General features: G+C 42.9%; 1 protein-coding gene across 3 annotated transcripts in view; it reads right to left on the reverse strand.

Moving 5' to 3' along the window:
- OSGIN1 (oxidative stress induced growth inhibitor 1) overlaps positions 1 to 14662 on the reverse strand; it is a 48024-nt gene extending 33362 nt beyond the window's left edge. For 2 of the 3 annotated variants that reach the window (XM_020989271.2, XM_078149405.1), the window contains exon 1: positions 14561 to 14662. The gene's annotated coding sequence lies outside the window, so the exon portion shown is untranslated. Of the gene's footprint in view, positions 1 to 1557; positions 1637 to 14560 lie in introns of those variants that run through there. The other variant, XM_078149406.1, reaches the window with a different exon arrangement.
- Positions 14663 to 23630: the final 8968 nt, after the last annotated feature.

A 23630-nucleotide genomic window follows, 5' to 3' on the forward strand; every position in this document is an offset into this window, starting at 1 on the left:
AGGTGGTGTAGTAGATAGAGCTCTGGCCTTGGAGTCAGGAGGATCTGAGTTCAAATCTGGCCTCAGACACATAACACTCACTAGCTGTGTGACTCTGGGCAAGTCACTTAACCCCATTTGCCTCACCAAATAAATAAATAAGTAAATAAATAAACAAACAAATAAATAAATAAATAAACAAATGGATGAGTGAATGAATAAATGAATGAATGAATAAATAAATGAATGAATGAATGAATGAATTAAATATGTAGGATTACAAAGAAAACTAGTTATACTGAAATAGTTATAAAAATTTCAAAATATTTTAAAAAATGTTCCCTAGAAGAATGGAGTAACAGAGATACAACTAGGGTGGGGCAATCAGGAGTTTGATCCAGGGTGCTACATTTAAAGGGTTTTGAACTACAAGGGCATATAATTCCAAAGCTTAGTACCTATTTAGTAAAAATAGTTTGTTAAAATAAGAAGCTATGAGATGGCAGGCTGGAATGAATGTTTCTTCTGCATCCTCATTCCCCTCCACCATCGGGAGGGCTTTCTTATGGCACATAACCTGAGGCATGCTTTGAGATACTTTGGTTGCATAAATTCTTAGTTACAGTTCTGTGGGGGCAAAGTTCCAGATCAATCACCTTTACTGATATGTGATCTAGACTATTTTGAGTCACAGATCTATGTCATCGCCCTTGGCAAGAAGATGCTATTGATAATGAAAGGCAGTTGAGCAATCTAGCTTTATCTCCAGAAGAGGACTGCCATATAAATAGCTATCTTTATATCTTTATCTATGTCTACACATACACACACATACACACACATGTGTGTGTGTGCATTGCACGTATGTGTGTGTGTGTGTGTGTGTGTGTGTGTAGTGTGTGTGTGTATTTAAAGTCTGGCTCAAAAGCTCTGTGAAGGGAAAATAAGTCAGGAAGACTTGAGTTCAAATATAACCTCAGAAATACTTGGTGTGTGACCATAGGCAAGTCATTAAAAGAAAAAATTTGTTTGCCTCAGTTGTCTCATCTGTAAAATAGGGGTAATAGCCCCTACCTCCCAGAGTTGTTGTGAAGACAAAATGAGACAATAATTATAAAGCACTTAGCACAATACCTGGCATGTAATAAGCACTGTATAAATGCTAATTTGCTGTGATTATTATTATTTATGGCCAACAGGCAGTTTTCTATAGAAGTGAATGATAGAAGTTGTTCAAAAGGGTGAGCAATAAGAATTACAGGGATTAGGAAAATGACGTTGGAAAGATTTGTGGAGGATAGATTGAGAAGAGAAAGACCAGAATGGAGAAGCTGATTGGGAAGTGATTACAAAGGTAATCTCATAGTCCGATGACCACAATTGCGCCTATTGTCTACCCTCCCAATTGATCAGCACAAGAAGAGAGCATGTGGAAAGTCTTGAGAAGGGAGCCTTCCTGAGTGATCCTCTCAGCTCACTGATGCCCTTCCTTACACCTGAAAGGCAAATGCAGGCAGATCCCTCTTTCACAACTAAGTCAGTGCTGCCAGAAAGCAACGAGGATACAGCCAGTCTTACCTCTCCCCCAAGAAGAGTTATTTTCCATTTTCCATAAATGCCCCAGAAGAACAGTGCTTTCAAACACCAGGTTGTCAGCAGCTCTGCTCGATTTCCTAAGCTAGGAGTAGGTGAGACTTCAGTTGGGCATTGAAAGATGGGTGGAATTTGGTTAGCAAAGAACAGAGGGGAGGGCATTCCAAGTGGACAGGACAATATGCATGCCAGCATGGAAAGAGGAAGGCATATAGTGTGTTCACGAGACAGGGAGGAGACCGATTTACCTGGTGTTAGTGAGTAGAGGACAGGGAACAGTGAAAAAGAAGGTTGGATGGTGCATGAGTGGTTCTCAAATGCCAAGCAATGGTGTTAACTTGTCCAATCCAGGAAAGACCATTCCTTGGGAGAGACTATTGGCTTATTCTTTTTCACCCTGTACCTTTTGCCCAGGACAACACCCCAAATCCCTTTGCAATCCCACCCTCCATCACCTCTTTGCTCCCTGTCTTCCCTGCTCTTTTCCTGTTTCCTTTGCTCCCTCTGGGGTTTTTTATAGCAATAGGATTCCAGCCTGTTCTTGTTTTACGGGCCAGATTGCCTCTCCTTGGCTTGGCAGCAATAGGGATTCCCTCTGCCCTGAGAACCTATCTGCGGTGGAAGATCTAGCTCCCTATTCTGATGGGGATAGGGTAGGACTTCTTCCCACTGCATAGATTTCCATCGACCTGTAGTGTTAGAAATGAGTTACATTATTGATGGTCTATTTTGAATTCCTCTTGATTCCATTTTAGAGATGTAAAGACTGAGGCCAAGAGAGTGGGAAATGACTTGACCAAGGATGCAAGCTAGTCTTGTATCTCACTGCACAGACCCCATTCCCTTCATTCTGCACTCTTAACCTGAACTACAAAAGCCCCTGGGGGATACTCGTTAATTCTCTAGCAATTATCCAGGAAAAATGTTTCATCCCTACACATTAACACCTGGGGCCCCAGCTGGGCTCTGTGCCCAGGTCTGAGCTCATATATTCTGTCCCAGGTCTGACTTGACATGCAGTGCAGTTGGATTCTAAGGTCTCTGATTGTTCAACTGTCCATTCATCATCATCATAACCCTATAATAGTGTTTCTATGCCACTTCATAGGTTATTCACAAACCCCCTTCATCTTCTCTCATTTGATCTTTATTATAATTCAATGAGGTAGGCATGACAGGTGTTATTATTCCCATTTTACAGATGAGGAAACCGAGGTGCAGGGAAGTTAAGTGAGTTTCCAGTGACTAGAGGTGCTCAGATAGAAGCCGGGTAAGCCCTTATGAAGATGTGATCATGTACATCTCTGTTTCTGGCAGGGGTTCACTTAAATTACCTTTAAGGTCCCTTTCATCTCTAAGACGTTATGTTGCCATGACTTCCCCAAGGTCACAAAATGAGTTAATGGTGAGCAAGAACTAAAAAACCAGAGCTAGAACTAGGTCAGGACAACTGGGGCTTTGCCCCTGGGGTGCCAAAATTCAGAGGGCACTGAAAGAACTTATTAAAGTACTGCATTTAGCACTTAGCTAGCAAGAATAATTAATTAAATCAGGAAGCAACCAGCTGGCCACCTTTCCCGGGTGAGCTCCCCAGGTGTCTCAGGTGAACCTCTCCTTGACACAGTTCACTCCCCTGGTGGAAGCCTCCTCAGCAGGATCTCCTGGGGGCTGATGACCTGAGGTCTTTTTCTCTGCCAACAGGGCCCTGTGTCTGGTGGGCTGAAATCTTTCCATGATCAGTAGAATTTGTCTCAGAAACTCAATCAGAGGGAATTTTTCATGTGACTTGCCTCCTATGTGTGGTATAATGTTTATTGCTGGGAGCTGGAATGCTACTTCAGGTTATGCCTGAAACCTGGGTTGCCTGATTCTCTCTTCCCTGTATCTCCCTGACTGTCATCTGTCAGTCCCATCTATCCTTCTCCTTGTCTAGTCCGTAGGGTTGACAGCCATAGACATGCCCTCGTGGGATACTCTCGATTTCTAGCCATATAGGTCTCTCTCCCAGAATAGAGAAAGAATTCTCTGTTCTTTCCTTCGAGTCTATAAGGCCATTTCCTCTCTGGCCCAGATTTTTTACCACCACAGTAGTAACTGGCCTAGCCTCTAATCTTAGCGCTCCTTGGGCCTCCCACACCCACCGGAGGGGTAGTACCCAAGCTGAGGTCCCATCATGATTATCGCCTCCTGACAATAATCAATAAACATTCATCAAAGGCTCGCTCTGTTCCAGGCAATGCGCCAAGTGCTGGGGATACACACATAAAAGAGAGACCTTGCCCTCCAGGAGCTTACAATCTAGTCCATCACATAGAAGCCGGGTAAGCCCTTATGAAGATGTGATCATGTACATCTCTGTTTCTGGAAGGGGTTCACTTAAATCACCTTTAAGATCCCTTTCATCTCTAAGACTGTATGTTGCCATGACTTCCCCAAGGACACACAAGCCTTCTCAACTCAAGCATCTAGTCCCTGACCCATTTGCCAGGAGTGAATAAGTATTTGAGAGTCAAATCCCTACATCAGCCTCTGAGAACCAAAGGCAAAGCTAAGAAAGAAGAAGGTCACGACTAGGTTGTCCAGAGCCATACAGCTGGGTATCATTAACAGCTGATATCAAGGTTTGCAAAGCTTTATATATGTTATCTCATTTGATTCTTATAGATAGGTGCTATTCTTATCCCTATTTTCTAGGTGAGGACACTGAGGCTGAAGAGTAATCATGGTCTCTGTTCCTTTAAATCCTCCTCCCCGACACAGACACACACACACACACACACACACACAAAACATACACACACAAACACACACACACACCACACACACACACACACACACACACACACCCTCTTCCCCACTCCCATACACATAGCCTTTATGACTTCAGGTGAGGGGATTGTAATAGTGTCATGGAAAGAGTCAGAAATCTCAGTGATTCTCTCTCTGGCCCTAGTTCCCTGCAGGGGTTGGATTGGAGATGATCTCTAAAGCTCCCATCCAGATTGGAAAGGCAAGGAATGATCTGTGAGGTGGGAGGAAAGGACCAGAGGGAATCTTCCCTCCCTTTCCCAATGCGTCCAACAGTGGGGGCGGCAGGTTTCTGAGCCAGAGATGCAGACGTGTACTTTCCTGCCAGGGAAGAAGTGCCAAAGACACCCGGTAAGGCCCAAAGGAGGCTCCAGATGCAAATGCCTTGTTAATGTAATAACCAGCTGGGAACCTCAACCGTGGGAGTCAAGGGAAAGAGGAAAGACCAGTTGTCATGGCAATGTGGCTGAGCCTGGGTCACTGAAGAATCGGATCACAGGAACATGGATTTTGGGCTGGAAGAGATAATAAAGGTCATTCACTCCAATCCCCTCATTTTACGGATGAGGAAACTGAGACACAGAATGGTTAAGTGATTTTCTCAGATACCCAAAGGTGTCTGAGGCAGGACTTGAACCTAGGTCTTACTGACCCCAAATCCAATGCTCCATTCACATTTATGATGTCAGGCTAACTCTTATCAGTGTGCTCAAGTTAAGGGCTGGCTGTTGTCACTACCCTTCCCTCCTCTCTGCCCCCCTGCCCCCATCTTCCCCTACTGAAGGTCGCAAGGCCAGGCGTAGTGGGAAGGAGGAGGGATGAGGCAGGCAGCAGATGAGGATCCAGAGGGCATTTCCTGTTCAGCGTAGTTTTCTCTCTTAATCTTATTTTCTGATGTGTACAATCAGAGGGAGGTGGTGTGAGTTCAGACCAGATAGATTGCCTCTGGAGTTCTTCCAGCTCTGTCTTTCCATGTTCCAAGATCATTTCCTGATCTAAATTCTACAATCCAATGATCTCCTTGCTAGGGCCATAGACCACTCCTGGCATAGGGCCCTCATTGAACTTTCATTCATTAGGGAAGCAGCCAAGCCTCATAAAGCATTTTGCTAATGGGCCCAGGGATTAAACCCTACAACTAGGGGCATGTTTTGCTGCACTTCAAACTCCAGAACAGATGGAGACATTTCACTCAGATGTTCACCTTCACCTAGAAACAAAATAAAATGTTCCAATCCTGGGAGAAAAAATATAAAGTACATAAGACCAGCTTCCAGAAAGGCGGCAGAGTAAATGTTCCTTACGAAGCCCAGCTTCCCCGCATCATCTCTGAGAGATGACAAATATGCCAAACAATACAAACAATAGCAACAGAAAAGAGAGAAAAGGAAGAAATGCTCATGGAGAAAAATGGACAGAAAGACAGAAGGAATGAGCGAACAGAAAAAGAGGACATTCTATAGTGAATGAAAACTGTGGCATAAAAAGAAAGTAAAGAGAGATCTCCATTGGGAAGAATAAGACCACCACTATGACACTTATCTTCCGAAGGGAGACTGGACAGCAGAAAGAACTCTGAATATGGAAATAAACATGGGATCAGATCCTGACTCTGCCAATTACTCTCTGTTTGGTCTTGGGCAAGTCATTATTTGTATCTCTGGACCTAAGTTTCCTGATTTGTAAAATAAGGGGTTTGGATTAGATGATTTCCAAGATAGTTTCATATGTATTATCTCCCCCATTAGAACGTGAGCTTCTTGAGAGAAGGAACTGCTGTCACTTTTCTGTTTGTGTCCTTAGTGCTTTGAACATAGAAAATGCTCAATAAATTCTTCATTCATTTATTCATTCCTTCTTTGAAACCTAAGTCTTTGATCCTATGACCCTTTAGTCCAGATATTTTCAACCTTGTTTATGTCCTAGACCCCTTTGGTAGAAGTCTGTAGAAGCCTATAGCTTCCTTTTTCAGAATCATGTTTTTGGATGCATAAAATAAAATACATAGGATTACAAAGGAGAACAATTATATTGAAATAGCTATTGAAATATTTATACAAAAGAAGTTCATGGGCCCCAGGTTGCAAACTCTTGCTCTAAAGTGATTTAGAAACAGAATAAAAGATATAAAGAAAAATCTGTCATCCATAAGATTGGAAATAAGATCATAACAGGAAGGATTCAAGAGGCTGATTATAAGAAATGGCAACATTGGGGCAGCTAGGTGGCACAGTGGATAGAGCACTGGCCCTGAAGTCAGGAGGACCTGAGTTCAAATGTGACCTCAGACCAAACACTTGACACTTACTAGCTGTGTGACCCTGGGCAAGTCACTTAACCCCAATTGCCTAAACAAAAAAAAAAAGAAAAAGAAAAGAAAAAGAAATGACAACATAGAAAAAATGTTGGAAAATCTCCATGAAGCAGTAGACTCCCCAAGGAGCAGATAACCTAAGGCAGAATGAAAAAAAAAATTGAGTACCAAAAAAAAAAAATACAGCAGTAGTAGTGGAATCCCAAGGTCTGTCTTGCATGTGTGCATGTGTGTGGAGCAGGAATGATAATGTTTGGGTTGTTAGAAAAATACACTTTATCTGTGTGTGGGGTGGGGAAGGAGTAGGGTGATGGCTACGTATTCATGCAAAGATTATTATGATACTCTTAAAAGTAAAGCAGGTACATCGTGTTGATAAAAATTTTTGAGAAAGGAGAATGAAGAAAAACCAAACTTACTTATATGTTAATGAACCCAAATTTAGTCCAGGAAGAATGCATTAGAAAATAAAACCCAAAAGTTTTCTCCTTACACAAAAAACATTTAAAACTTAGGAATTCATATAGATTCAGAGGGAAGGGCTGGAATAAAATCTGTTGTGTTTCATATGTTAGTGTCCCCTCGAATACCTTGGACCCAATGATCAGCACCACCATTCCACTTAGATACACATATAGTCATACTCTCAATGTCACTATCCCCATAACCACTTGACCTTTATGATCTAGAATTCTGAAATTCCTCTAACCACAACATCCTATCTTATCTGGCTCTCTCTCTGCCTCATTGCTATCAGTTCTATTTGTCATCTTCAACTCTCTCATTCAATCCATACCTGCTGCCTCACAGCGTACCACCCCTATTTGGCTCTTCATCTCTTCCCTTTGAAATATTGACCCTCAAGAGTTTTGTAAGCTGGGATCCATTAATTTCTTTTGTGTTATTTCAAAATAATTGGTCTCCTTTGTAATCCTCTGTACTGTATTTCGATCTGGCAGATAACCGTTCAACCTCCCCTCACCCCATCATCTCTTCCCACAATGTTTGTGCAAATCTCTTCTCTCTTAAAGCCACCTTTATCACCCTCACCCAATATCTCTCCACAGAGGACCTCACATCCTACTCTGCTGAGAAAAAAAGGAGGAATGAGCCCTTCTCTTCTTCACAATTCTGTATCTCAAAACTTCTCAACGTCATTCCTCATTCTCTCCTCCTTGGCTGCAATTTCTGATGAAGGGTTTGGTTCTTCTTGTCAAAGCCAACTCCTCTACTTATGACCTTAATCTCATCTGCCCAAAATGGAACTTCTCTTTTCCTCTTCTGCCCATCTCTTTTCCTAGCTTCTCTTTTTATGTCAACAGCACAGTTATTCTTCCAGTTAATTCCTCTTCTGCCCATCTCTTTTCCTAACTTCTCTTTTTATGTCAACAGCACAGTTATTCTTCCAGTTAATGCATATCCACAAATTGGAGTCATCTGGACTCTTTGTTTACTCCTAACTGCTCATGCCTAATTCGTTGCCAGGTACTACTGTATAAATGTTTCATGTGGATACAACACCTCTCACATCTATTCTCCTCTTGCCAGTCCCCCCCGAGAGGGGAGGTGACAAGCATGTATATAGTGCCTGGTCAGGCACTGTGCTAAATACTTTACAATTATTGTCTCATATGATTCTCACAACAGCCCTGTGAGGTAAGTGCTGTTATTATCCCCATTTTAGAGTTGAGGAAACTGAGGCAGAGGAAAAGTGACTTGCCCAAGGTCACACAGCTAGTAAGTGTCTAAGGTCTTCTTGACTTCAGGTCCAGCACGCCATCCATTGTACTGCCTAATTTTTCCACTTACTCTCTCCTCCATCCTTTGCAATCTAGTTTTTTGCCGCCCAACTCTATTGAAACTTCTCTCTCAGATCACACCAATAACTTCCTAGTGTTTAGCTTCATGAACTGTTTTTAGTTCTCATGCTCTTTGACATCTCTGTGTTGTCTGACACGTTGGTGGTTTCTTTTCCCTCGGCGTTTTTAACATATAAATTTTCTTTCTTTTCTTACAAACTTAACAACCACCAGTCAATAAATGTGCCGTTATAATAGCCAAAGAAGAACAAAAAACAGGATAGTGTACAAAACTGTGACTTTCTGGTAGGAAATTTTTCAAAGTTCGTAGTAAATTAAACATGGTAGTCACAAAACTGCCCAGCTTACTTTCCGAGCTTCCTTCTGCTCTTTTCTATGTATTTGTAGAATATTTCTTTGGTGTTCTTTATGTTCTGTTTTCTTTTGCATCATTGCTATCCACCAAATTCCCGTCCCCCCAACTCGGCCCAAACTGAAGCAACTATCCCTTTTCGCAAATGAGGATAGTTGAGTGTAGGCATCCTCCTTGAAGATTTCCCCTTTGGAGAATGCTCAGTTGGCATTCCATTCGAGCACATGGAAGCTTGGGGTAGACCTACTTTGGGGTATGTGGGATAGAGCCCTTCCCCCCACATACATACCCAGTCCCACTTCAGAACAGGTACAGATATCTTCATTCCACTCCCATTCCACTCCACTCCTGTGGGTCTGCCATGATAGCTTAAGGGTTCATCCTATGTGGTGACAACCAGTCTGTAGGCTGAGCCAGGACCCTGTGGATATACTAAAGGGACGATCCTGACCCCTCAAGCCTCTTCATCATCCTTGGAGCTCAAGACTGAGCCTCTGAGCCGTCAGTAGGGTTAGAAATGTATGTGTGTTGGGGGAGGAGGGACTCACTTCTTTCCTAGCTGGCTGAAAGCCCAGAGTTGAGGGCCACCTAAGCATGTCTGTGCCTGGGGACATTTTCCATTCCTGTCTTCTTTCCTTTGGTGCAGGACCTTGTGAGATCTCCACAGACAGCTGCTGTCTTCTTCCACTTCTGGGGCACCCTAGCAGCAATTGGAATGGCAGCAAAAGCTACCAAAAAACAGCCAGAAGGCTGGAAAGAAGGAGCCTTCTTGACATTGATGAGACTGTCCTTATTGGAGTTGAAACACAAAATGGCGATTGAGTTGCCCTTGAAAAGACCTTGTGTGTGAATATCCTAATACAGCTTGGATATTTTACCTCTCAACTGAATTTTTTTATCTGTCAGGTAAGTTACTGGACTCTGTCCTAACTAGTCTATCATTCTTTTTAGTCCATTATCCTCAATTGTTTAGTATTCTTTTTTTTGTGTGTGGAAATTAAGCTACCTAGTCTATACTTGATTAACATTGGGACACTGTGTACCCTTGTACTTTCTCCCCTTTCTGGGGAGAACACTTAGATTAGAGCCAAAAATAATCAATCAGGGATGAGGGTGGAGTTAAAGCCTTGGGGATCCTAATGTTCTTGAGAAGATAAACAACTTCACAGCAATGGACCCAGGGCAAACTTCAGAGGTAAATAAGGGACAGGGATTGGCCAAGGTGGCCAGTCCCTTTGGCTTCAGCTTGCTGGTGCCTGCTCAGTCATCCTATTAGACAAGCAAAGTTAATCAAAACATTGGCTACATCTGAAAATGAATGTTTCATTGTTCACATTGAGCTCAGCTCCTCTCTTCCAAGAGGTAGAAACCATGCTTCATTATCAGTTTGATGAAACAGTCAAGATTTCATCAGCATTGATACTCAATGCTTCACCTGTACCCTCAGGACTCTCTGCCCCTCTGATCAGAGGTGGAGGGAAGAGCTCCTTTTAAAGCCTTGATTTAAAGAGGGTGCGCTAGCCAGCCATCTCTCCATTTCTCATAAATTTCATTTCTTTGGACCTCTCCTCATCCCACTTCCCCTCATCCACCCAGGTACCTTTTTTGTTCGTGTACCCTTTTAGTTTCCTTTAGTGTATTATCTTCTCTCATTTGATTGTTAAGCTCCTGGAGGGTAGGGTCTTTTTCATATTTGTATCCCTTTGCCCTTAGCGCAATAGCTGGCACTGAGTAGACGCTTATTAAATGCTTACTGATTGACTGACTTCTAAAGTCATAATTGGTCACTGGGCTGATCAGAGAGCTGAAGTCCTTCAGAGTTGTTCTCCTTTACCTTATTATGTTTGTGGTATAAATTGTTCTCCTAAGCGGAGTCTTTATCAGTTCATACATCTTCCTAGATTTCTCTGAATTCATCATATTTATAATTTCTTGTAGTGCAATAATATCTTCATTACATGCAACATTGTTCAACCATTTCCCAACTTATGGGCATCCACTTTATTTTCAGTTCTTGGCTACAGCAAAAAGTATTACTGTAAATACTTTTGTAGCTGTGTCCTTTTCCTCTGTCCTTCATCTCTTCGAGTCAAAGGGCATGCATAACTAAATGATTTTGGGGGGTAAGTAGTTTCAGAATGATTTCCAGAATGGTTGGATCCATTGGCAAAACCATCACTAGCGCATTACCATGCCATCCTCTCCCAGATCCTCCAACAAATGCCATTTCCCTCTTCTGTTATCTCTGACTATCTCAATGGGTGGGAAATGGAACTTCAGCATTGTTTTGTGTTTCTTTTTTCCCCTGGCTTCGGAGACATCCCATTTTCTTGGCTCTCAATCACTCCTTTGTTTCTTCATCCTCTTCCTTCCCCTCCAAGGTGGGTTTTCCCCAAGGTTTTACTCTTGGCTTCCTTCTCTTCTCTCTTGGCAGTCACTTCCTGGGAAATCTCATTCACTCCCATAGCTGCAACCTCTACACAGATAACTCCCAGATTCCTATCTCTGGCCTTCAGCTCTTTCTTAAGCTTCACCCTCACATCTTAGAATATCAAGAAATCTTCATTTGGACTGGCACCTCAAATACAGAATGTCCAAAACTAAGTTTTATCAGCTTTCTCCCAAACCTGCTCCCCCTTCTGATGTCAATATTTCTGTCAGTGGCACCACCAGATCATTCTACCACACCATCATGTTTGAAATATTGGTATTTGTTACTCCTTTCAATAAATACTTATAAAATGCTTCTATGTGCAAGGCATTTTTTCTTTTTTTTAGCCCTGGGGACACAAAGGTTAAAAAAAAAGTCATTGTTCCTGTTCTCAACAAGCTTACACTTCACTGAAAGGCAAAAAAGTGATCTTCAAATATTTTCTGATCCTTTCCTCTTAACCCCCTCAACTGTGGAACTCCTGTCCTTGATCCTTTGCTGTCTTGACTAGCGAGTGTGTCCCATGGTTCACTCTATCAAGATAGCCTCAGCCATACTTCACCTTCTGCATTGGCCATCTTCTTGCCATCTGCCCTGACACAATGTGAGAATACCCTTCCCACCTCATTTCTGGCTAGGGAACCTTAATCAAGTTGATATTTTTATTCCTATAGAGAGGACTTGATAATCAACTCCCTTCTGGCTCTACTCACGATCTTTGTGACTTTCCAAAACAATCAACTGCCCCCTTCCCCCCAAAACCACTTCCCTATATGTATTGCTTCCTCCATTAGAATGTAAGCTCCTAGAGGGCTGCGGTTTTCTTACTTTTGTATTTGTAATCTTAGAACTTAGCTCAATGCTTGGCACATAGTGTTTAATACATGTTCATTCATTTTTTTTCATATTTGTTATTATTGTTGAGTCATCTTTCAGTCATGTCAAAGTCTTCATGACTTCATTTGGGGTTTTCTTGGCAAAGATACTGGAGTGGTTTGCCATCTCCTTCACCAGCTCATTTTACAGATGAGGAAACTGAGGCAAGGTTAAGTGCCTTGCCCAGGTCCACACAGCTAGGAAGTATCTGAAGCCAGATTTGAACCCAGGAAGATGAGTCTTTCTGACTATAGGCTGGACACTCTCTCTACCGTGCCACCTAGCTGCCCTATATATTTAATCAGTTACCAAGTCCTGGCAAGTCTTTCTCTACAATAGATTACCTATTCATCCCCTCTTCTCTATTCTCATTATCAGTGTCCCATTATAGGTCCTCATTTCAACATTTCTGGACTGTGGTGTTAGTCTCCTCCTAGACATAGGCCCCTAACAGATCCCTTTCCCTTCTCTGGTTCATTCTTCACATTCTGTCAGGCCAATCTTCCTTAGGAATTGATCTGGACATGTCACTGTTCTGTTGAAAACCCTGCTACAACTACTGACCACTCAGTTCAAACGACTTTTATAAAGTTCTTAACAATCCAGCAGCACCTTGGCCTTGTCTCATATTACTTCTCTCAGTGTGTAGCCAAATTAGATTCCTTGCTTATCCCCTGTGTCTTTGCTCATGCCCTCTCCATGACCTGTTGGATTCCTACCTTCGTTTGAAGCCCAAATCAAATACTCTCTAAGACCTTCTGATCCCCTCATTGGGAGTGACCTTTCCTCTCAGGCCTTGTTTGACATGTGCATATCTTGCATGTGTTTCTCGCATTATTTTGTATTAGAGTTAGGTAAGTGTTTGTCATATTGCCTCCCAGACTGTACAGTTGACGAGGGAAGGGATTGTGTCTTCTCTATACGTTGTGTCTCCTCAAGGGTGGAGTATAGGAGCTTTGCACACAGTAGGCATTCCATAAACGCTTGAAGTTGTTGCATTCTAACTGAGTTCAGACTATGCTTGTACTTGGGCTTTTGAAGTTCCAGAGGTGGATGAAATTAGACATGTGACCACTGCCCTGAGAGAGATATAATCTGGAAGCAGAGGGGCAGGGTAGCCCAGCATGTGGATGGGAGGGCATAGGGAAAGCCAACCAAGGTTTAGGAAAATCACCTCCCAGTTCCCAGAACTCCCTAGCAGTTTGCAATTTAATGCAGAAGACAAGATTTGTCTCCTAGAATATCGGGGGGAAGTTGAAAAGAGGTAGATTTTGGTTCTAAATAAGGGACAATTTCCTAACAATTGGAGCCATCCAAAGGTAGAATTGTCATGGGAGATGGTGGATATCTTCTCCCTGCAGATAATCAATCAGGTAAATGATGACACCATTTATGGGGCATGTGAAAGTAGGGATTCTCGTTCAGGTATGTGAATGACTCTATGGTCTCAGATCCTTCCAACTCTGACGTTCTGTGATTCCATGATAGAGCAGACCAAGTAGGAAAAAAAAATTGTTATTGAAACTGGACTTTGAATCTCCTCTATGGAATAGAGATTGCCTTGCCTATAAGTAAGTAGTCCATGCTTTCATTCATTCAAGAAACATTTATTAAACACCTATTTTGCATGGGCACTGTAGCCCATATATTGCAGCCTTCAGCAGGGAAACAGTTTCTGAAATCCTTATGAGGGTAATAATAATAAATAACTATCATTTATCTGGTACTTTAAGGTTTACAAAGTTCTTTACAAATATTATTTCATTTGATCTTCACAACTACCCTGGGATGTAAATGCTATTATTATCCCCATTTTACAGAAGACAAAACTGAAGCAAACAGGTCAAGTGACTTCCCCACGGTTACATAGCTGGTGTCTGAGGCTGGATTTGAATTCATGACTTCCTCACTCCAGGTCTACTGCTCTACCCTCTGTGCCATCTAGCTACCTCCCATAATATGTTGCTACCGTGAGGAAATTCTAGAGAATGACTGCCTTCCATAGATTGCAATTAGCAGAGGACCTTCTTTCCCCATTTGTGATAAAATAATTTCAAAATATCACAAGCAGTGGCTGCCACAAGTGGTCCCCAGAAGATTATTCCCTGAAATGTTGCTCATGGGACAGTGAATCCATGAGTTAGAAATATTTTCACCAAAGTCAACAGTTTCCCCTTCCCCTATGTGGTAATTTTCATTCCTCATCCTTCCCCTAAGGGAAAGAAAGCAGGAAATCCCCAAACAATGTCTCTGGGATTAATTTCCAGACTTAGCTCTGGTGTACCCCAACACCATCATCCATCCCCATGGCCTTCAGAAAAGGCCATGGTCTGTCCCAGGGATGCTAAGTCGCATCTCCAATAACAATCCAGGTGACCTTTCCTTACCTGGTGGTGGCAGAGGCAGGTGTTAGGTAGAGGAGGACTGGGCCTTGATGGTGCTGCCCCTCCCCGTGGATGGTTGAGCTTGTCCTGGATCTTGTCAGAAGGGACAACATGGACAAGATGCCAACTTGGCCCTGTTTGTCTGCATCACAATTTAGGCTGGCCCCGAAAGGTCAGCTGGGTGAGTTGCCCAGGTAGCAGACAGAGGGAGAAGTTGGTCTCTGCCTTGTGGGGAAAGAGGAGTCATCAGGTTAGGAGTCTATCACTTGGACGCAGAATCACTGACTCATAGAATATTAGAGCCGGAAGGATAATTGGAGATAATCTTTGCCAGGATCATAGGATTTAGAGCTGTGAAGGACTCTTAGGAGACCATCCAGTCGAATTTCCTCATTTTTATAGCTGAGGAATCTGGTAGGTGCTTAAAGAATGTTCAGTCATGGAGCCCATGGCAAGAACCCCAAGTTCTGGGTTGACATGGGCTGGGTTCAATCTGGGTGTGGGAAGAGGCTTCTGATAAATCAATCTTTGGCTCCTGCTCCCATCCATGAATTCCCCTCAAAACATTCTAATTCGTTTTCAGGTCTCTTACAGAGGGGGTAGAAATGGTCCTCAGGTCCTGCAAAAATACAGCTAATATACCTCAGATGTATTGAGTCTTTATTTTACTCTACAGAAAATGCAAAATGCATACAGAACTCAATGGAGCCAGTAGCGGTCAAGACAACTCCCTTTCTCTCTTTAGTTTGTTCTTTCTCACCTCAGGGACCTATACCTTCTGACTTATGGCACTACCCTATGGTTGAGACTTCCCTAGAAAGGAAATGAACTCGAGGTCAGCAGAGAGATGACCCTTATTCCTCCTACAAGCCTCACTGTCCCCTTAAGGACCTATCCAGGCATCCAGAATTGTATAATACTATCTTAAGATCTGAGGAAACTTTAAAAGGGAATTTTGCATGCAGAGTCGCTTAGAGTGGACTTTTGAACCCTTTACTTCTAGAAAATCACACAACCGTCCAGCTTTATAGTGATATCCTAGGATTTTCAAGCTCCCCTGAAAGGCATATCAACCCTTCTAATGGGATCCGCATGGCTGATATAACTCATAGTAGTTGTGAATGGTAAGGCCTACGTTGGCTCTGACATATTGTGGTTCAGTCCTTTGTCGCTCCTCCAGCTCCAGAGCCATGTGCTGTTCACTCCTCTTCTCTCCAGAAATCTGGTTCCCGGAACTTTCTGCATTTTACCACTGTCCTTGGCTAATGCTACATGGCTCTTCTAGAGCCACGTGGGTTTCCCTTCTGTGGTGCTGCTACTGCTTCTCCATGTCTGCCATTTCTATAGCTCACTGGGTTCGCTGGAGAGGGGGTGAGGTTCATAGATAGGCAGACTATCCCACCCAGTGACCCAAGTTCCCTCTCTAGTGTCTACTCTGAAGGTGTGGAACCTTCGGCCTCAAGGCTCCTGTGGCCTTCTAGGTCCTTGGGTATGGCCTTTTGACTGAGTCCAAGTTTTACAGAACATTTTTTTTTTAAATGAAGGGGATTTGTTCTGTGACGTTTGGGTTCAGTCAAAGGGCCACACTTGAGGACCTAGAGGGCCACATGTGGCCTTGAGGACACAGGTCCCACCCCTGGTCTGTTCTCTGAGACCTGTCTGTGCTCAGCTCTTTTGGACCTTTTTCCAGCTGGTCCTGACTCATCTCAAAGAGGTCTTAGTGGATCAATACCTCTCAGAAGCAAAGGCACGCTCAGCAAGCAGGCGCCATTAATCTTCTTAATGAGGCTTTAATGGAGTTATTTACACTTTTGGTAGGGATTCCTATTCAAAGGCAAAAAAAATGTTGAGGGTCTTTAGCCTGGTCATACCCCTTACCTGGAATTGAGTTGAGGCCTCCCGGAGAGGTTGTGATATACCTAAATTCAGTCAATCAGTCAGTTAACAAGCATTTTCATTATTTTTAAGTTAAATTTTATTTTTAATGAACAAAAGTATTTTTTCCTTCTTTCCACTTCCTCCCATTGGAAAAGAAAAAAGAAAAACTAAAGTCTTGTAACAATTATGCATAGTCAAGCAAAACTAATTCCCACACTGGCCCGGTCAAAACAGATACTTCTCGGGGCAGCTAGGTGGGGAGGCAGATAGAGCTCCGGCCTTGGAGTCATTAAGACCTGAGTTCAAGTTCAGCCTTAGACACATGATACTTACTTGTGTGACCCTGGGCAAGTCACTTAACCCCAATTGCCTCACCAAAAACAAACAAAAAACAACATAAAAACAAATGAACAAAAAACAGATATGTGTCCTTTTGCACTCTGAGTCCACCACCTCCATCGGGAGAAGGACAGTATGCTTTGTTCGGGGTCCTCTGGAATCACAGATTGTTGTTGCATTGATCAGAGTGCTTAAATCTTTCAAGGCTGTTTGTCTTTACCACATTGTTGTCGTTTTATTATTTGTTCTCCTGCTTAGGCCCAAGGTTTCAAGGTGGCCACTTTATTTACTGTTTGTTTTCCTAGTTCTGCGCAGGGGTATTACAATACATTTATTTAACAGCCATCTCCCGATGGATAGGAACCCCTTATTTCCAATTTTTGGCCACCACAAAAAGAGCTTCAATAAATATTTTTGTACACATGGATTATTTTCCTCTTTCTTTTTGTCCTCTTCAGACACTTGCCAAGTAAGTCCCTTAACCACTCCATACCTCAGCTTCCTCATCTGTAAAATGGGAATAATAATAGCATCTACTTCCCAGGGTTGATTTGAGGTGAGATAATATTTATAAATCAATTCACAAACCTTTAAGTGCTATGTAGAGGCCAGCTATTATTGTTTGCTATTATTATTATTATTAGTCTCGTTATGGTATTTCTGAGGCAGAACTTACTCAGAGTTTAGAAGGAGCATTTACTAAGTGCTGAAGTTCACATATGTAGTAAATAGCAGAGGTTGGATATGAAACCACTATCATCTGATTCCATAGTCTTCTAATTCAACCCCCTCCCTCACTGCACAGGTGGTGTGCCTGATGACAAAACCTTGAAATCCTTCCCAGGTGATAGTGAGGCAGTCGTATAGTAGGTATGTGGGCAAAAGATCTTTCCCTGTCTGAATCCTCATTCAGAGTGCCCAGTCTGGCAAGTAGGAGGAATGCTATGTTGTGTGGCGTGGCTTAAGGAGCACCAGGTCAAATACCAGTCCCACTGTTTATTCACTGATCAGTAGGCTTCATTCATTGGGGACGTGTGTTGTCCTTCAAGAGCCTCCTGCTAAAATGAGAATAGAGAGGGGATCTTAAGCCTTTAATACCTCCAACAAGGCATTAGTAGGATATGCCATCTCAGGAGCTGGCAGGTATAGGGCAAATGATTGGGTTGGAGGATGGGAAGGAAGCAAAGGGGTTTCGATGGGGGAAAGGGGAGGAAGGACTCCACCCACCAATTTTTGTTGTTGAGTCCTTTCAGTTGTGTCTGACTCATGACACCATTTGGGGGTTTCTTGGCAAAGACATCTTCTCCAGCTCATTTTACAGATGAGGAAACTGAGGCAAACAGGGTGAACTGACTTGCCCAAGGTCACACAGATAGGAAGTTGTCTGAGGCCAGATTTGGACTCGGGAAGAGAAGTCTTCCTAACTCTGGACCCAGCTCTTTATCTCTCCACCCATAAACTTTACCAAGTTCACAATTTTGTTGAATGTCTGCCGTGCTTAGAAGCATTTGGCTCTGTGAAATTACTCTGTACCTAAGGATTTTGGTTCCTAGTGACCGTGGAGCTGTATGGGTTCAGCCTTGCCCTGGCAACATCTGGGATTATGGGATTTAGAACTGGCAGGGACTGTAGATATTATCAGTGTAACCTCTTCATTTTGCAAAAAAGGAAACTGAGGCCCAGACAGGGTTAGTGTTCTAGCTCGTGAATGTCAGAGCCAGGATGTGAATCCCAAGTCCAGTATTGTTTCTCGTACAGCATATCACTTGTCACTTTCTGTAGCAGAACACTAAATGAGAACATTCCCGGGTCGCCGAGTTCTCTCGTACAGCTCAAGCCTAACGATTTTCTTTTCGAGTGCTCCTCTCTGGATCCTGGCACCGGGCCTCAGCTCTGACCTCAGCTCAGTGAAAATCCGCTGGGCCACACCCAGCCCTGGGAAGTGACTGTGGGCCATTTTCCCGGAATCTTCATCCTACCTCCTGCCTCTGCCTTGAGACCCTAATTCCCCTTTTTTGGAAAAAGGCCTGAAGACTTAATCATGTTTTAGTTACAGCACAGTGAAGCCACAGGCTTGGACACACCTGGATGCCAAGACTCTGTACTACCTGGTGATGGGCAGGTAATGTATCGGTAATGGTCATATGTGGCCCTGCGCATCTCTTGGAAGAAATGATAATTAGAGCTACAAGACTCAAGTGTGTCCTGATGTGTCAAGAATAATAGTGACAAGCCACAGCACATACAGAAAGGGATGAGCAGGATGGTACAGAAACTTAAGGCATGTCATCCAAAGATTAATTGAAGGCATGGCTGGAGAATCTGAGCAAGGAGGATTATGTTTAGGGAGTTTGTGGTCTTATGGCCTAGGCAGAGGTGGGGAACCTTCGGCCTCAAGGCCATATGTGGCCCTCTAGGTCCTCAAGTGTGGCCCTATAACCGAATCCAACTCTAGGTCCTCAAGTGTGGCCCCAGAGGGCTACATGTGAAGGGGCCTCACCTGAGGATGTAGAGGGCCACATGTGGCCTCGAGGCCAAAGGTTCCCCACCCCTGGCTACAAGCCATGTGTCAGAAAGGCCTCTGCCAAGGTGGAATGCATCCAGAGGAAAGTCTCCAGGATAGTAAGGGGATTGTAGACCATGCCATTGGAGAGTCAGTAGAAGAACTGGGAATATTTAGCCTGGAGAAGAGAAAGCTTGGGAGAGGGGGGATACTAATTGCTGTCTTTAGGAATTTTGAAAGGCTGCCTTTTATAAGAGGGATTAGGCTTGTTTGGTTTTGCCCCAGAGAGCAGAACTAAGAACCGTGGTTAGAAGTAGCAGAGAAGCAGGTTTGGGCTCTTGGCAGATGTGAGGAGAAATTTCCTAACAATCACAGCTGTCTGAAAATGAAGTTGGCTGCCTCGAGAGGTCAGTGGTAACAAGCACAAGAACAAATTGTGGTGGGAATGCAATGGAATACTACTGAGCTGTAAGAAACGATAAAGGGGAAAGTTTCTAAGAAATCTGAGAAGAAGACTTTTATGAACTAATGCAGGGTGAAGGGAGCAGAACCAGGAGAATGGTTTATACAATGACGGCATTATTGTGAAGACAGACAACCTGGAAGGACTTAGGAACTCTGATTAGACCAACCACAATTACAGAGGACTCATGATGAAACATGTTACCCACCTCCTGGCACAGGTGACAGCCTCAGAGTGCAAACTGAGACAATTTTTTTGGGACATGGCCAACGGGGAAATTTGTTTTGCTTGACTATACATGTTGGTAACAGGGCTTTCATTTTTCCTTTCTCAGTTGGGAGAGTAGGGAAGGGGTGGGGGAGAAGAAATGGGGAGAGAAGACAGATTTTCATTGGTTGAAAAAACTCAAAAATAATAATAATTAGCATTTATCTAGCAGTTGAAGTTTTGCAAACTTAAGTTTGCTAATTCATTCGATCCTCACAACGACCCTTTGAGGTAGATGTTATTATTATCCTCATTTTACAGACGAAACTGAAGCTTACTAGCTGCGTGATCCTGTGAGTGACCTGGGCAAGGTCATGTAGCTAGTAAGTGCCCCAGGCAGGATTTGAATTCAGGTCTTTCTGAATCTAACACTATCCACTACACCCTCTAGCTAAGTTTCTGATCATTGGCAATCTTTACCTGGCCACCGGATGGCCAAGTCTGTGATGTTATGTAGGTGATTCCAGATTGCCCTATGTGATACAGTAGCTCTAGGTCAGATAATCTTCTTAAACTGGGGTTTCTTTCGTAATCCTATGTATCTTATTTTATACATTTAAAAACATTATTCTGAGACTAGGTCATTAGGCTTTTCCAGAATAGCAAAGTGGTCCAACAAGCCGAAAAGAGTAAAAACCCTGGGTGTAAGGGGTTAATCAGTTAATTTGCATTTCTGTAGCAATACTTGCTGTTTACCTCACTTTCCTCATAGCCATAGATGAGACTGGCAGTACAAGTACTGTTATCCTCATTTTGCTGATGAGGAATCTGCACTTGCCTAAGGCCATAAGCTAAGTAATGGTGGATCTGGGGCTAGAATCCAAATACTAAGAGTGATACTGTCTTCCTTGTTCTTTCTTGAACCAGATGCTGTATTTCTGGACTCTGGCTCTTTTCTCTGGCTGTCTCTCATGTCTGGAGCTCTCTCTGTCTCCTCATCTCTGTCTTCTGGCTTTCCTAGATTCCTTCAGGTCTTAGCTAAACCCCCATCTTTTGCAGGAAACCTTTCCTGATTCACTTTATGATACCAGTGCCTTCTCTTGTTGAGTAGCTCCAATTTATTCTTGCCTATAGCTTGTTTGTACAAATTTGTCTTCCCATTAGACTGTGAGCTCTTTGAGGGCAGGGACTGTCTTTTACCTTTCTTTGAATTTTTAGCTCTTAAGAGTAGTTCCTGTTATATAATAGGTGCTTAATAAATGCTTGTTGGGGATGCTAGATGATGCAATAGAAAAAGTGCCAGGCTTGGAGTCTGCAAGACCTGAGTTCAAATGTGGCCTCAGACACTTACTAGCTATGTGACCCTGGGCAAGTCATTTAACCTTATTTGCCTCAGTTTCCTCATCTGTAAAATAAGCTGGAGAAGGGAATGGCAAACCACTCCAGCATCTTTGTCAAGAAAGCCCCAGATGGGGTTATAAAAAGTCAGACATGACTGAACAACAATAACAACAAATGTTTGTTGACTGACTCTGTATCTAGTATTCTCTAATGTACCATGCAGCCCCGAAGGTCCTTTCCAAATCTGAGATTTTGTGATTATCGGGGGATATTGATTTAAGTGGAGGGTCTTAGACAGGTAAGATAGCTCCAGTGATTCCTGCAGCATGTATAGTTGAAAACTGATGATAGAGTAATAGGATGTAGAGCGGAAAGAGATCTTAGAGGTCAACTAGTCCTACTTCTCATCTTAGAAATGACAAAATGGAAGCCCAGGTTGCTTAGGGAGCTTAAGCTAATAGACTTTGACAATTCATTAGGTTTGGGAGGACAAGTGAGAAGAGTCTAGAATTATAGGAGTTTTAGATCTTGAGTGGACTAGGTCTTAGAACCCTCCAGTACAACCCCTGAATTTTGTAGACAAGGACATTGAGGCACAGAGATGACTCAGGTATGGAAACTCAATGACTGGGAAAATGGTGGTATTCTCAAAGAAATGGGAAGGTTGGGAGGAAAGGAAGGAAGAGGATGGGGTCTTTTTTGGACATGTTGAGTGTCACGTATCCAGATGACAATGTCCAGTGGGGGCAGAGAAGCCAGAGGAATAGTCAGAGGAGAAACTGGGGCTGAATACATAGATGAAGAAAGGAAGGGGGGAAAGAAACAAACATTTCTCAAGCACTTACTCTTCACCAGACCCTTTTTTCCTTCCTTTCTTCCCTTCAATTACCACATCTGCAAAGATGACTCTTAGATATATACATGCATCCTAAATCTCTCTCCTGAAATTTGATTTGGCAGCAAATATTGTTTGCTGGACATTTGCATCTAGATATCCCAGCAGTACCTAAAACTAAAAAGAACTAAACCCGAAATAAAGAGAACCTGGACTCAGAGCTTACCTCTGAAGCTTAAAAGTAAGGTAACTGGTGTGACCTTGGGCAAGACCCTGAATTTCCCTAGGCCTTAGTTTCCTTATCTGTAAAACTGGGATGGAGGGAGCAGTTAAACTGGATGGACTCTGAGGTTTCTTCTAGCTTTACGGCTATGGTCATATTGTAACATGGTGCCCCTTTCAGATTTGGACAACTTTACTTATGAAGAGGAGCAAAACCACCAATAATTCTGAGAGAACCTCTGAGAAAGTACTTTTCTTCAAAGAAAAATACTTGGGGAGAAACATAATTTTGAGAGGGTCTGAGAGAAAGTGACCATTAGAGAAAAAGCACTTACTGAAGCAAAGATAGCCAAAGTGTCTTGTTTCCCAGAAGCTAATTTAATATGATTAGTATGAGGACTTTGAAGTTGGCAATTGGGAAATTCTGTGAATTAGAATGTTTCGATGACTATAGGACAATTGTATATTGCCTATTTGTGGCATATCTAATATAAATTTGAGTTTTTCATTCCCCTTCTTCCTCACCCTCAAGCTAGAATTGTGTCATTTTACACAAGGATGTCCTATCAAAGTAGGACATCCTTGCATAAAGTGATATACAGCTGAGAAAGACCACAAGAGGAGAATGGAAGCAAAGTGAGGCTTCCATTTCCTTGAAGTGAGCTGAGTTCAGTCAAACTCAACTGATTAAAGGGCTGAGAAATGAGATTGCCCTCTGCCTCTTGAAAAGAGGCCTTCCACTTAAAAAGCACATATTCAGCTGAGCCTAGCTGAATAAATGGCTCATAGAAAAGAGGGGAGGACCAAGAGAAGAGCGTGAAGCCTGTATTGCCCCTTCTGAGTTGACTAGGGGAAGATAGAGTGTGTATCTGCTACTGGGAGTTCAACTGATCGGAGGAAAAGTTTTGCTTCTGGGAGCTGACTGAAGGAAGAAGGACTTTTTGCTACTTAACAAAGCTGACATGGGAAAGGAGAGGCTTGTCTGCTTTGCCTTTTACTGTCGACCTGGGGTTTAAGAGGAGAAAACCCCTCAGATTCTGGCCAAGAAAGTAGAGCTGAATAGTTCTTCAGATCACAGTCTCAAGGTTTTTTCTAAGAACGTAAGACTGCCCAGAAGCCCAACAAAACAGCAGTTAGAATGTAGCAGCCATCATAGATGGGGCTCTGACCTAGCAGTTGATTTGTGGGTACAAGTTGTTGCCTGAGGAGACTAGGGACATTAAAACCTGCCAAACATAGTTGTGAGTTTTCCCAGGGACACATGGGTTTCCCTCCTTACGTATCT

The sequence above is a fragment of the Phascolarctos cinereus genome, unplaced genomic scaffold (genome assembly GCF_003287225.1).
Source record: "Phascolarctos cinereus isolate Bilbo 61053 unplaced genomic scaffold, phaCin_HiC Scaffold_2;HRSCAF=192, whole genome shotgun sequence".
Lineage (NCBI taxonomy): Eukaryota > Metazoa > Chordata > Mammalia > Diprotodontia > Phascolarctidae > Phascolarctos > Phascolarctos cinereus.